Here is a 13,266-nt window from a genome sequence, read left to right on the forward strand (position 1 = left end):
TCGCCTTGCAGGCATTTGATTATAAACCAAAGGTATTGGACAAATTTAAATTTTGACCTGATGATGGTGCTAGACGAAATGTCTGCTTATCACAAAAGTTACTACAGTTCGTCCTGTGGGGAACATGGATGTCTGAAGTTTCATGGCATCAAATAATTTTTTAGATACATCAGTCTGGACCAAGTGATGGACCAACGAACCAACACTGGCATCTTTAAAAGCTTTGTTAAGTCAAGTATATTTTAATTATATAGCCCAATATCACAAATCACAACTTTGTCTCAAATTGGGGGCTTTACAATCTGTACAGCAATAATCAACTTCTTGAAATCCAATGGGGACTCCCCACGCAGGTTCAAACCCTGCTCACAGCAATGGTGTACATCAAGTCTTTCTTAATATGTACTCTTGATAGTGCTGAAAACACCTACAGATACCATCAATGTTGTGCCAGATTCCCACAACGAGCTTTGGTATGAAAGATACAGCAGCTATCTATGCTTGATCATGGTATTTCTGTGCAATGTTTTAGATGCCAAACATACCAACTTCCTTTGAAACACAATGCATTGGTTGTAAGACAGCTGTGATGGCCGAGTGGTTAAGGCGTTGGACTTGAAATCCAATGGGGGCTCCCCGCGCAGGTTCAAACCCTGCTCACAGCGATGGTGTAACCCACAATCTTGATAGTGCTGGAAATACCTACAGACACATCAATGTTGTGCTAGATTCCCACAAGGATCCTCAGTATGAAGGATGTGTTAGCAACCTGTGCTTGATCATGTTGTTACTGTGCATTGTTTAAGACCCCAAACATACCAACTTCATTTAAAAAAGTATGCGTCCTGTTTAAGACAGCTGTGATGGCCGAGTGGTTAAGGCGTTGGACTTGAAATCCAATGGGGCTCCCCGCGCAGGTTCAAACCCTGCTCACAGCGATGGTGTAACCCACAATCTTGATAGTGCTGGAAATACCTACAGACACATCAATGTTGTGCTAGATTCCCACAAGGATCCTCAGTATGAAGGATGTGTTAGCAACCTGTGCTTGATCATGTTGTTACTGTGCATTGTTTAAGACCCCAAACATACCAACTTCATTTAAAAAAGTATGCGTCCTGTTTAAGACAGCTGTGATGGCCGAGTGGTTAAGGCGTTGGACTTGAAATCCAATGGGGGCTCCCCGCGCAGGTTCAAACCCTGCTCACAGCGATGGTGTAACCCACAATCTTGATAGTGCTGGAAATACCTACAGACACATCAATGTTGTGCTAGATTCCCACAAGGATCCTCAGTATGAAGGATGTGTTAGCAACCTGTGCTTGATCATGTTGTTACTGTGCATTGTTTAAGACCCCAAACATACCAACTTCATTTAAAAAAGTATGCGTCCTGTTTAAGACAGCTGTGATGGCCGAGTGGTTAAGGCGTTGGACTTGAAATCCAATGGGGGCTCCCCGCGCAGGTTCAAACCCTGCTCACAGCGAAAGCATAACTTAATACTGCTGGAAATACCTACAGACACATCAATGTTGTGCTAGATTCCCACAAGGATCTTTGGTATGAAAGGTTTGTTGGCGATCTGTGCTTGATCATGGCATTTCTGTGCAATGGCCCCAAACATACCAACTTCATTTAAAAAAGTGTACATCCCTTGTAAGACAGCTGTGATGGCCGAGTGGTTAAGGCGTTGGCCTCCAATGGAGGCTCCCTGTGCAGGTTCAAACCCTGCTCACAGTGATGGCGTACATCATGTCTTCCACAATAGGTACTCTTGATAGTGCTGAAAACACCTACACCATGGTTGTGCCAGATTCCCACAATGAGCTTTGGTATGAAGTGTACAGCAGCTATCTATGCTTGATCATGGTGTTTCTGCATAATGTTTAAGATGCCAAACATACCACCTCCCTTTAAAACACCATGCATTGTAAGATGGCTGAGTGGTTAAGGTGTTGAACTTGAAATCCAATGGGGGCTCCCCATGCAGGTTCAAACCCTGCTCACAGTGGCGGCATAACTTAAATTTTCCACAATCTTGATAGTGCTAGGGCCTGTTTCAGAAAGCAAGTTCAACAAACTCTGAGTCAAACCCTGAACTCTGAATTGATGAACCCCAAAATGGATAACTCAGAGTTTTCGGGAATAACTGAAAATGAAAAATATAGTAAAAGATTTAAAACATATATAGATCAAAGACACAGAGACATGACTGTAGCTCACAGTTTGATCCAGTAATAATGTGTTTGGTGATTTGTACTTGAAAAAACGTTGGGGTTAAATTACAGAATATTTTACATTTTTAGACATCAATTTGTATCTCAGCTCAACAGCATTCAGTGACTTTATTTCAGCTACTTCAACAAATGTAGTAAATTTAAACATTGTCACTGAAATGCTGTTAAAACACATTAAGGTTATGCTCCCTATTTAAAAATCTCACTTTCAAACTACATTCTGCAGCTGCACCACAATCCTGCTCACTCAGCATATTAACATATAATCTCCAATATTATAGGAATTATGTCCCATCAGTGCGACCAATCACATCATGACTGACAGATAATTATTGATTGATCCCATGTGTCTAAAGCTTCATACCGATTGTTTAAATTTAAACTGAGATTACACATTATGTGCAATAAACATTTCAGCACAGAAGCTGCTCTAACAAACTAACAGCTGTCTTGTGCACAGAGTCACAGAGTTATAACAGAAGGACATGCAGAGGTTTTATTCTGAGCTGAGGATGAATTCACACTGTGTAATATCTGAATGTGAGAGAAAAAACTGCTGTTCAAAGAAATGACTGATGCACGTAAAAGTGGTAACTTTAGAAAGTCCTGAGTAACTAAACTAACATCCAACCAGGATTTAGATTCTGACAGATAGTAACCTCCGATAATCAGTGCGCTTTGACACAGACTTAATGAATGAGTAAATGAAACAGCATGTCTGACTCTGTAAGAGGAAGGAGACAGAGAAAAACAGAGAGTCAGTTACTGCGGTAACCGACCCCAAGTTTAAGTTCATTCTCTCTCTGAAACTAAAAACCCAGTTTCCCTCAACTCAGGGTGAACAAACTCAGAGTTTTCACTAAACTCGCTTTCTGAATCAGGCCCCTGGAAATACCTACAGACACATCAATGTTGTGCTGGATTCCCACAAGAGTCCTCGGTATGAAGGGTGTATTAGCGATCTGTGCTTGATCATGGCATTACTGTGTAATGTTTAAGATGCCAAAACATACCAACTTCCTTTAAAACACCATGCATCAGTTGTAAGACAGCTGTGATGGCCGAGTGGTTAAGGCGTTGGACTTGAAATCCAATGGGGGCTCCCCGCGCAGGTTCAAACCCTGCTCACAGCGATGGTGTACATTAAGTCTTCTGCAGTACATATCTTTGATAGTGCTGAAAATACCTATAGACACCATCAATGTTGTGCCAGATTCCCACAACGAGCTTTGGTATGAAGTGTACAGCAGCTATCTATGCTTGGTCATGGTATTTCTTTGAAACCTTTAAGATGCCAAAACATACCAACTTCCTTTAAAACACCATGTATCAATTGTAAGACAGCTGTGATGGCCGAGTGGTTAAGGCGTTGGACTTGAAATCCAATGGGGACTCCCCGCGCAGGTTCAAACCCTGCTCACAGCGATGGCATAACTTAAATTTCCCACAATCTTGATAGTGCTGGAAATACCTACAGACACATCAATGTTGTGCTAGATTCCCACAAGGATCCTCTGTGTGAAGGGTGTGCTGGTGATCTGTGTTTGATCATGGTATTTCTGTGCAATTTATAAGATGTCAAACATACCAACTTCCTTTAAAACACCATGCATTGATTGTAAGACAGCTGTGATGGCCGAGTGGTTAAGGCGTTGTACTTGAAATCCAATGGGAACTCCCCCTGCTCACAGCGACGACATAACTTAGATTTCCCACAATCTTGGTAGTGCTGGAAATACCTACAGCCACATCAATGTTGTGCTAGATTCCCACAACCAGCTTTGCTATGAAGGGGAAAGCATCTATCTATGTTTGGTCATGGTATTTCTATGAAACCTTTAAGATGCCAAAACATACCACTTTCCTTTAAAACACCATGCATCAATTGTAAGGCAGCTGTGATGGCCGAGTGGTTAAGGCGTTGGACTTGAAATCCAATGGGGACTCCCTGCGCAGGTTCAAACCCTGCTCACAGCGATGGCATAACTTAAATTTCCCGCAATCTTGATAGTTCTGGAAATACCTACAGACACATCAATGTTGTGCTAGATTCCCACAAGGATCCTCGGTATGAAGGGTGTATTAGCGATCTGTGCTTGATCATGGCATTTCTGTGCAATGTTTAAGACCCCAAACATACCAAATTCATTTAAAAAAGTATGTACGTGGCTTCCCATGCAGGTCAAACCCTGCTCCCAGTGATGGTACATGGAAGAAACCTCAGGAAGAGCAACGGATGCACTAGATGTTGTGTGTACAGAATAGACCAGATATCAAAGTTACAGAAATACAGCATGGGGAAACAGCATTACAAAATTAATGACTCACTACAGCTGAAAGAAACACATAAAGCCTACCTGGCTGCACTACCTTACCTGTCGAAATAAAACACACTCTGGCAGCCACAACATAACACCTAGTGATCAACTACATGTGGTACTGAAATAATGGATGTATGAAAATAACAAAGTAAACCTACTGGTAAACTAGTGTCTCAAATGAGTTAACCATAGTTTACACACACGGAAAGACTTAAGTCAACTTCATAGCCATAACACGAGTTAATGTGGAAGACTGGGGTGCCAACAAAGGTGGGTGGTCCAGTTACATAAAGAGCTGTAACCCGGAGACCATGACAAGAACATTGAATGGAACTGAAAATGGAGTTGAACAAAGTGCAGATCATGCATTCAAACATTTGATTCATCCAAGAAAAGGTCCTGGGGTTGGAGAAGGTTAATGGGATACAGTGCACAGAAGAGTAGTTGGTTTGTTTAACTAACTGCATGAAATCAAAGTTGAATGATGCTGAAAAGCGGCACTGTGCTCAGTCAGCCTTCGCTTTAGTTAACACAGAATAAAGATACCATAAAGCGCAGAAAGAGGATTTCCCCCCAGATGTTTTCTGTTGTGCATTTGGTGTGTCGTTGCTTAAAGCGGTGGCAGTCCTGCCTCTGACATGTTTCTGAGTGTTTCCGTGAAAGCGCACAGAGAAAGGAAAGATCACTTAGCATTTTCTTCATGCACCAATGAGTTCAGATCTGTGGACTTGCTTTTTTTTTTTACCCCACAGACATCTGTTCTCTCACTCTATGCCTACCCCTCCTCTTTTGTCCTCTCTTGCCCTCCCTGTCACCTCTGCTATGTCCTCTATTTTACCTCCTCTCACTCAGTTTTCCTCTTTCTTTAGCTCTGCACTTTCACTATTACTTTTTTAAACCATGTTGTCTCCTACTTTCTTTTACTCTCCTCATCTTCTGGTCTCCTCTTATCACATCTTTCAGTTTTTCCCACGGTCTTTCCCTCTTTTCATGTCTGCAATTTCACTTGCCTTTCCACTCGATCTAGTTTCCTAGAAAAACTTTCAGTGATGAATCTAAATATATCATCTTCACAGTTCAGGGCATTTACAGTGAGGTCAAGACAAGAATACGTTTTTATTCTTACATTTGACATACGATAAGAAACCAATTGTAAGGAAGTCAAAGGTGAGAGTGACTTCAACCAGACAGCAGATGTACCAAATTATACTATGTCCTTAGCCTGTCATATGTTACTGATGTTCAGGTGCAACATGGAGAGAGGAAAGTTGGCCTGAGAGCCAGAGAGAGACTATTAATACAGGAGGAAGAAATGAAAAGGAAGGAAGGAATAAAGAAGGAAAGAAAAACTAAAAGAAGGGGGAAAACACAAGTAAGTTAAGATTAATGAAAGAATGAGACTGTCCTCTCAAGAAAAACGACACAATAGGTCGTAATGTCAGTTGCCCCAAAATGATGTATAGAGTGACAGATGCTAGCGACTGTAGAAATTATGACCGGGAGCAGTGGCGCAGTTCAGATGACATCTGTATAAACTGACAAATTTCCTCATTGTTTGGAGGTGGTGGGTTGGGTGGACTTTGCCACCACGTTGTTTTCACATCATCAGACATCATTATTTTTTAACAATGAACTGTAGCAGTTTTGGAAGGCACAAACAAATGATGTTGTCCTGCCAATTACTACCGATAGAAGTGGCATATTAGAAGAGTCACATGGTCAAACGAATCTGGAGGACTTGTTGGAAAGAAGGAAAAACAAAGTAGCAATTAACAAAGGTAGAGAGAAGGAAAGAAAAGGGATAAAGGAATACTAATAAATGAAAGGAAAATATATAAAAGATAAGAAAGAACAGAAGATAAGAAATAAGAAAAGAAAGGAAAAGGGGAGTAGGGAAGAAAGAGGGAAGACAGGAGGAAGAGGTGAATGAAAGAGAGACAGGAAATAAATAATAATAACACTCATTACATATTTTATGAACTTGAACCTGATGTTGAAAGAAAAATGTGAATCTACAGTAACTCCAGCTATCAGATAATAAATATAGTGGAGGACAAGTGGAAAGTCTCCAAAAATGGAAACTCAAGTAAAGGACCAGTGGAGGATGATTTGTGAAATCATAACTAGTTTGGAGCCAATCGTGGTTCATAATACAATTTACACAAGTGTGAAGAGGAAACTTGAAGCCTCAAGTGCATAAACACTGAGAACAGACTTAACAGTGAGTCCAGCAGTTCAACCTTTGAAATTAAATATATTTGCATATTCATTGATTCTGACATTTTTATGAGGGAGAAGTAGGAGATGTCATTTAAAGAATTTTTAACGAGATAGTTGAACGTCTTTGTGGAAAAACCATATCAGACACTAATTATTATTCAAAGCATATAAAAGCATTTTTTATGTCTTAAAATATGACAGAAGGGGGTCTGTAAAAGCTTTTTGTCACATCTAACATTCTCTATGAAAATTTAGATGTCAACACAGACAATCAAACCATTTTTTTTTCATTAAGAGAGTTTTTCATTTCACTCCTACAATATTGTTGGACTCATAATGCAGGAAATGAAATATTTTCTTTTTATTCCACACATTCCTTGTCAAAGCCAGGCACCTACATTACCCACAATGCAACTCAATCACCAATAGTTTGGTTAGAGATTGAGATGTGTTATGCTAGTAGAAGTTAATGTATCCTGGAACTGCTAGCCCCCAGCAGAGATGAGGAGTCTGGTAACTAGGAATGTGCAGAGCCATGTATTTGTATCTGTATTTGTTGAGGCAGCAAAATTATTTCTATTTGCATGTGCAACTCCGGGAGTGATGTCCAAACAAGGAAATGTGCGTCATGTAGCAGGTGGATGTGACTCCCCTCAGCAATAGCGATGTAACAAAACTGCGCTGGCATTTACTTTTTTTTTTCTTCACGAAAACAAATACATTTTAAAATCTTTGTATGAAACAAATATTTGTAAAAAACCCACTATTTGTGCTTTGCCAAATAACATATTTGTATTCAGGCACAGTCCTACTACAGACACCATCGATGTTGTGCCAGATTCTGACAACGAGCCTTGGAACAAAGAGTATAGTAGCAATCTGTGCTTTCCTGTGCAACATTTAAGCCCTCAAACATACCAAATGCATTTTAAAAAGTATACATCACTTTTAAAACAGCTGTGATGGCCGAGTGGTTAAGGCGTTGGACTTGAAATCCAATGGGGGCTCCCCGCGCAGGTTCAAACCCTGCTCACAGCGATGGCGTACATTAAGTCTTCCACAGCATGTACTCATGATATGGCTGAAAATACCTACTGACACTGTCAATGTTGTGCCAGATTCTCACAATGAGCTTCAGTACAAAGCTTATTGTATCAATCTATGCTTGATCATGGTATTTCTGTGCAATCCTTAAGATGCCAAACAAAACAACTTAATTTAAAAGACTATGCATCAGTTGTGAGACAGCTGTGAGGACAGAGTGGTTAAGGCATTGGACTTGAAATCCAATGGAGACTCCCTGCACAGGTTCAAACCATGCTCACATCAATGGCGTATATTAAGTCTTCCACAATATGTGCTCTTGATAGTGCTGAAAATACCTGTGGACACCATCAATATCGTGCCAGATTCCCACAACGAGCCTCGGTACAGTTACAATCTGTGCAACGTTTAAAACCCCAAACATACCAGATTGATTTAAAAAAGTATGCAACAGTTGTAAGACAGCTGTGATGGCCGAGTGGTTAAGGCGTTGGACTTGAAATCCAATGGGTTTCAAACCCTGCTCACAGTGAGAACACATGTTCAATCTCTCACAATTTGTGCTCTTGATAGTGCTGAAAATAGCGACAGAAAACACTAATGTTGTGCTAGATTCCCACAAGGAGCCTCAATATGAAGGCTGTAATAGTGGTCTATGCATGATCATGGTATTTCTGTGCAATGTTTAAAATGCCAAACATACCAACTTCCTTTAAAAGACTATGCATCAGTTGTAAGACAGCTGTGATGGCCGAGTGGTTAAGGCGTTGGACTCGAAATCCAATGGGGCCTCCCCGTGCAGGTTCAAACCCTGCTCACAGCGATGACGTATGTTCAGTCTTGCACGATGTGTGCTCTTCACAGTTTCCCACCAGTAGCTGAGGTACCAAGCGTATATTAGCAACCTGTCTGTTTATGTGCAACATTTAAGACCCTTAACATACCAACTTTATTTCAAAATCTATGGAAGACAGCTGTGATGGCCGAGTGGTTAAGGCGTTGGACTTGAAATCCAATGGGGTCTCCCCGCGCAGGTTCAAACCCTGCTCACAGCGATGACGTATGTTCAGTCTTGCACAATGTGTGCTCTTCACAGTTTCCCATCAGTAGCTGAGGTACCAAGCGTATATTAGCAACCTGTCTGTTTATGTGCAACATTTAAGACCCTTAACATACCAACTTTATTTCAAAATCTATGGAAGACAGCTGTGATGGCCGAGTGGTTAAGGCGTTGGACTTGAAATCCAATGGGCTCTCCCCATGCAGGTTCAAACCCTGCTCACAGCGATGGCGTACCTTAAGTCTTCCACAGTATGTACTGCTGAAAATACCTACAGACACTGTCAGTGTTCTCACAGTGAGCCTCATTACTAAGGTTATAGTATCAATCTATGCTTGATCATGGTATTTCGGTGCAATACTTAAGATGCCAAACAAAACAACTTCATTTAAAAGACTATGCATCACTTGTAAAACCGCTGTGAGAGGTTAAGACATTGGACTTGAAATCCAATGGGGACTCCCCACGCAGGTTCAAACCCTGCTCACAGTCAGGACACATGCTCAATCTTCCACAATTTATACTCTTCATAGTGCTGAAAATAGCTACAGAAAACACTAATGTTTTGCTAGATTCCCACAAGGAGCCTCAGTATGAAGGCTATAATAGTGATCTACGCTTGATCATGGTATTTCTGTGCAATGTTCAAAATGCCAAACATACCAACTTCATTTAAAAGACTATACATCAGTTATAAACCAGCTGTGATGGCCGAGTGGTTAAGGCGTTGGACTTGAAATCCAATGGGGGCTCCCCGCGCAGGTTCAAACTCTGCTCACAGCGAGGACACATGCTCAATCTTCCACAATCTTCCTGTAGTCTTCAAAGTGCTGAAAACAGCTACAGGAAACACAAATGAGGTGCCAGAAGCCGAGGCACCAAGGGTATGTTAGCAACTTGTCCATTTATGTGCAACATTTAAGACCCTAAACATACCAATTTTATTTCAAAAACTAAAAAAAAAAAGTATACATCAGTTGTAAGACAGCTGTGATGGCCGAGTGGTTAAGGCGTTGGACTTGAAATCCAATGGGGGCTCCCCGCGCAGGTTCAAACCCTGCTCACAGGGAGGACACATGCTCAGTCTTCCACAATTCGTACTCTTCAAAGTGCTGAAAATAGCTGCAGGATTCCCACAAGGAGCCTCAGTATGAAGGCTATAATAGTGATCTATGCTTGATCATGGTATTTCTGTGCAATGTTTAAAATGTCAAACATACCAACATCATTCAAAACACCATGCATCAATTGTAAGACAGCTGTGATGCCCGAGAGGTTAAGACGTTGTACCTGAAATCCAATGGAGACTCCCCGCGCAGGTTCAAACCATGCTTACAGTCTTGAAAATACCTATGGACACCATCAATATCGTGCCAGATTCCCACAACGAGCCTCGGTACAATTACAGTCTGTGTGACTTTTAAGACCCCAAACATACCAACTTCATCTAAAAGACTATGCATCAGTTGTAAGACAGCTGTGATGGCCGAGTGGTTAAGGCGTTGGACTCGAAATCCAATGGGGGCTCCCCGCGCAGGTTTGAACCCTGCTCACAGCGATGACATATGTTCAGTCTTACACAATTCGTACTCTTCATAGTGCTGAAAATACTAATGTTGTGCTAGATTCCCACAAGGAGCCTCGGTACAGTTACAATCTGTGCAATGTATAAGACCCCAAACATACCAAATTCATTTAAAAAAAGTATACATCAGTTGTAAGACAGCTGTGATGGCCGAGTGGTTAAGGCGTTGGACTTGAAATCCAATGGGGGCTCCCCGCGCAGGTTCAAACCCTGCTCACAGCGAGGACACATGCTCAGTCTTCCACAATTCGTACTCTTCAAAGTGCTGAAAATAGCTGCAGGATTCCCACAAGGAGCCTCAGTATGAAGGCTATAATAGTGATCTATGCTTGATCATGGTATTTCTGTGCAATGTTTAAAATGTCAAACATACCAACATCATTCAAAACACCATGCATCAATTGTAAGACAGCTGTGATGCCCGAGAGGTTAAGACGTTGTACCTGAAATCCAATGGAGACTCCCCGCGCAGGTTCAAACCATGCTTACAGTGTTAACGTTATGTTAAGTCTTCCACAATATATACTCTTGAAAATACCTATGGACACCATCAATATCGTGCCAGATTCCCACAACGAGCCTCGGTACAATTACAGTCTGTGTGACTTTTAAGACCCCAAACATACCAACTTCATCTAAAAGACTATGCATCAGTTGTAAGACAGCTGTGATGGCCGAGTGGTTAAGGCGTTGGACTCGAAATCCAATGGGGGCTCCCCGCGCAGGTTCGAACCCTGCTCACAGCGATGACATATGTTCAGTCTTACACAATTCGTACTCTTCATAGTGCTGAAAATACTAATGTTGTGCTAGATTCCCACAAGGAGCCTCGGTACAGTTACAATCTGTGCAATGTATAAGACCCCAAACATACCAAATTCATTTAAAAAAAAGTATACATCAGTTGTAAGACAGCTGTGATGGCCGAGTGGTTAAGGCGTTGGACTTGAAATCCAATGGGGGCTCCCCACGCAGGTTCAGACCCTGCTCACAGCAAGGACACATGTTCAATCCTCCACAGTTCATACTCTTCATAGTGCTGAAAATAGCTAAAGAAAGCACTAATGTTGTGCTAGATTCCCACAAGGAGCCTCAGTATGAAGAGTAAAATAGTGATCTATGCTTGATCCTGGTATTTCTGTATAACGTTTAAGATGCCAAACATACCAACTTCATTTAAAAAACTATACATCAGTTATAAGACAGCTGAGTGGTTAAGGCGTTGGACTTGAAATCCAATGGGGGCTCCCCACGCAGGTTCAAACCCTGCTCACAGTGAAGGCATACTTTAAATTTCCCATAATATGTTTTATTGATAGTGCTGAAAAGACCTACAGACACATCAATGTTGCGCTAGATTCCCACAAGGATCTTTGGTACGAAGGGTGTATTAGCAATCTATGCTTGATCATGGTATTTCTGTGCAATGTTTAACATGCCAAACATACCAAATTCGTCTTAAAAAGTACGCATCACTTGTAAGGCAGCTGTGATGGCCGAGTGGTTAAGGCGTTGGACTCGAAATCCAATGGGGGCTCCCCGCGCAGGTTCAAACCCTGCTCACAGCGATGACACATGTTCAGTCTTACACAATGCGTACTCTTCATAGTGCTGAAAATGCCTACAGACATTGAACATTGTATGAAACAAATATTTGTAAAAAAAACCCCACTATTTGTGCTTTGCCGAGTAACGTATTTACGTATTGCACACCCCTACTGGTAACCTCTTTTCTTTCTAACTCTGCACCCCCAGATTTTTTTCATCTTTAGCTTGAACCGACATTGACTTTAGTGGCTTCACTTGAGGCAATTTATCAGATTTCACACACTCTGTTACTTTTACATTTGGGGGTTGGCGGGTTCGCTGTCTTACTGGGATTAATGGAGGATTGATATCAGTATGGTCTCTGGGTTTAACTGACAGACTGCTCCCGAGGAGAAGAAATCCTACTCACAGTAATTCCAAAGTTTTCTTATTCACATGTTGTGTGTTCTTAGACAGCTTGCTAATGTTAGCCAGTGATGCTGGCTGGTGACGCTAGTTTAGTTCAGAGTTGAGGGAGTGTGAATTGTGCAGCTGAGGTCAGGACTTCTGCAGTGCTGTGTGTATCCAAAGTGACATATTTACAGTCCTAGAATGAAAATTACAACAGCTTCTAGCCATGGGATACATACCCAGCATGCCTTGTGGTCTGAGCACCTGTCTGGATGGGTCGGGATGCCGAACATGACGTAATTTCCCCAGTAAATCTAAGGGGAAACCAACCATTGCCGTTTGACATAAAATGCATCACTGTGGTCTGCCAGGGCAGGAATGTCATACCAGACACCAGATTTAAAAACTCTGTGTCCTGTGAAGTACAGAGAGATTTATCTGGCATTGAAAGGTTTAATCAGCATTGTGTGAACTTGTTTTTCAAGGGCTTGAATTTATGCTAATGCGGAAGTACCTTAAAGTGCAATACCACTAACAGACGCTAGATGGCTGGCTCCAAAAAATCCCTGGCTCCAATAGACTCCCTTTCAAAAAGCATGAACTTCTCTCTAAAAATACCAAGTCAATCGATTTTTTCAACAAGTCATTATGGTCTCAATTGTTAAATTCGGGGCCTCTAATAAGTGTGCTGGTGGTCATTTTGGAGATGATGGTTAATTAGATTTGAAGACTTACAGTAGCTTTGATGTCTGCCGTGTGAGTATTGATTGACAGCTGTGATTGACAGTTCGCTCACCTGCTGCTCTCCCTGGCTCTGAGCCGGACTATTATCACAATATTTTGGTAAATTTAATTTTACTT

General features: G+C 41.5%; 1 protein-coding gene and 18 non-coding genes across 23 annotated transcripts in view; all 19 read left to right on the top strand.

Annotated features, from left to right (window-relative positions):
* Positions 1-13,266, top strand: part of vipr2 (vasoactive intestinal peptide receptor 2) — a 118,468-nt gene that overhangs the window by 57,684 nt on the left and 47,518 nt on the right. The window lies entirely within an intron of this gene.
* trnas-uga lies at positions 584-665 on the top strand. Its single transcript has one exon. It is a non-coding gene; the product is annotated as a tRNA-Ser (tRNA).
* Positions 858-938, top strand: trnas-uga. Its single transcript has one exon. It is a non-coding gene; the product is annotated as a tRNA-Ser (tRNA).
* trnas-uga lies at positions 1,131-1,212 on the top strand. The gene has a single exon. It is a non-coding gene; the product is annotated as a tRNA-Ser (tRNA).
* On the top strand, positions 1,405-1,486 carry trnas-uga. The gene has a single exon. It is a non-coding gene; the product is annotated as a tRNA-Ser (tRNA).
* On the top strand, positions 3,289-3,370 carry trnas-uga. Its single transcript has one exon. It is a non-coding gene; the product is annotated as a tRNA-Ser (tRNA).
* On the top strand, positions 3,581-3,662 carry trnas-uga. The gene has a single exon. It is a non-coding gene; the product is annotated as a tRNA-Ser (tRNA).
* Positions 4,133-4,214, top strand: trnas-uga. The gene has a single exon. It is a non-coding gene; the product is annotated as a tRNA-Ser (tRNA).
* On the top strand, positions 7,735-7,816 carry trnas-uga. The gene has a single exon. It is a non-coding gene; the product is annotated as a tRNA-Ser (tRNA).
* trnas-cga lies at positions 8,564-8,645 on the top strand. The gene has a single exon. It is a non-coding gene; the product is annotated as a tRNA-Ser (tRNA).
* On the top strand, positions 8,796-8,877 carry trnas-uga. Its single transcript has one exon. It is a non-coding gene; the product is annotated as a tRNA-Ser (tRNA).
* On the top strand, positions 9,028-9,109 carry trnas-uga. The gene has a single exon. It is a non-coding gene; the product is annotated as a tRNA-Ser (tRNA).
* trnas-uga lies at positions 9,584-9,665 on the top strand. The gene has a single exon. It is a non-coding gene; the product is annotated as a tRNA-Ser (tRNA).
* On the top strand, positions 9,870-9,951 carry trnas-uga. Its single transcript has one exon. It is a non-coding gene; the product is annotated as a tRNA-Ser (tRNA).
* Positions 10,359-10,440, top strand: trnas-cga. Its single transcript has one exon. It is a non-coding gene; the product is annotated as a tRNA-Ser (tRNA).
* trnas-uga lies at positions 10,608-10,689 on the top strand. Its single transcript has one exon. It is a non-coding gene; the product is annotated as a tRNA-Ser (tRNA).
* trnas-cga lies at positions 11,132-11,213 on the top strand. Its single transcript has one exon. It is a non-coding gene; the product is annotated as a tRNA-Ser (tRNA).
* trnas-uga lies at positions 11,382-11,463 on the top strand. Its single transcript has one exon. It is a non-coding gene; the product is annotated as a tRNA-Ser (tRNA).
* trnas-cga lies at positions 11,954-12,035 on the top strand. Its single transcript has one exon. It is a non-coding gene; the product is annotated as a tRNA-Ser (tRNA).

This window comes from Thunnus maccoyii, chromosome 12 (genome assembly GCF_910596095.1).
Source record: "Thunnus maccoyii chromosome 12, fThuMac1.1, whole genome shotgun sequence".
Lineage (NCBI taxonomy): Eukaryota > Metazoa > Chordata > Actinopteri > Scombriformes > Scombridae > Thunnus > Thunnus maccoyii.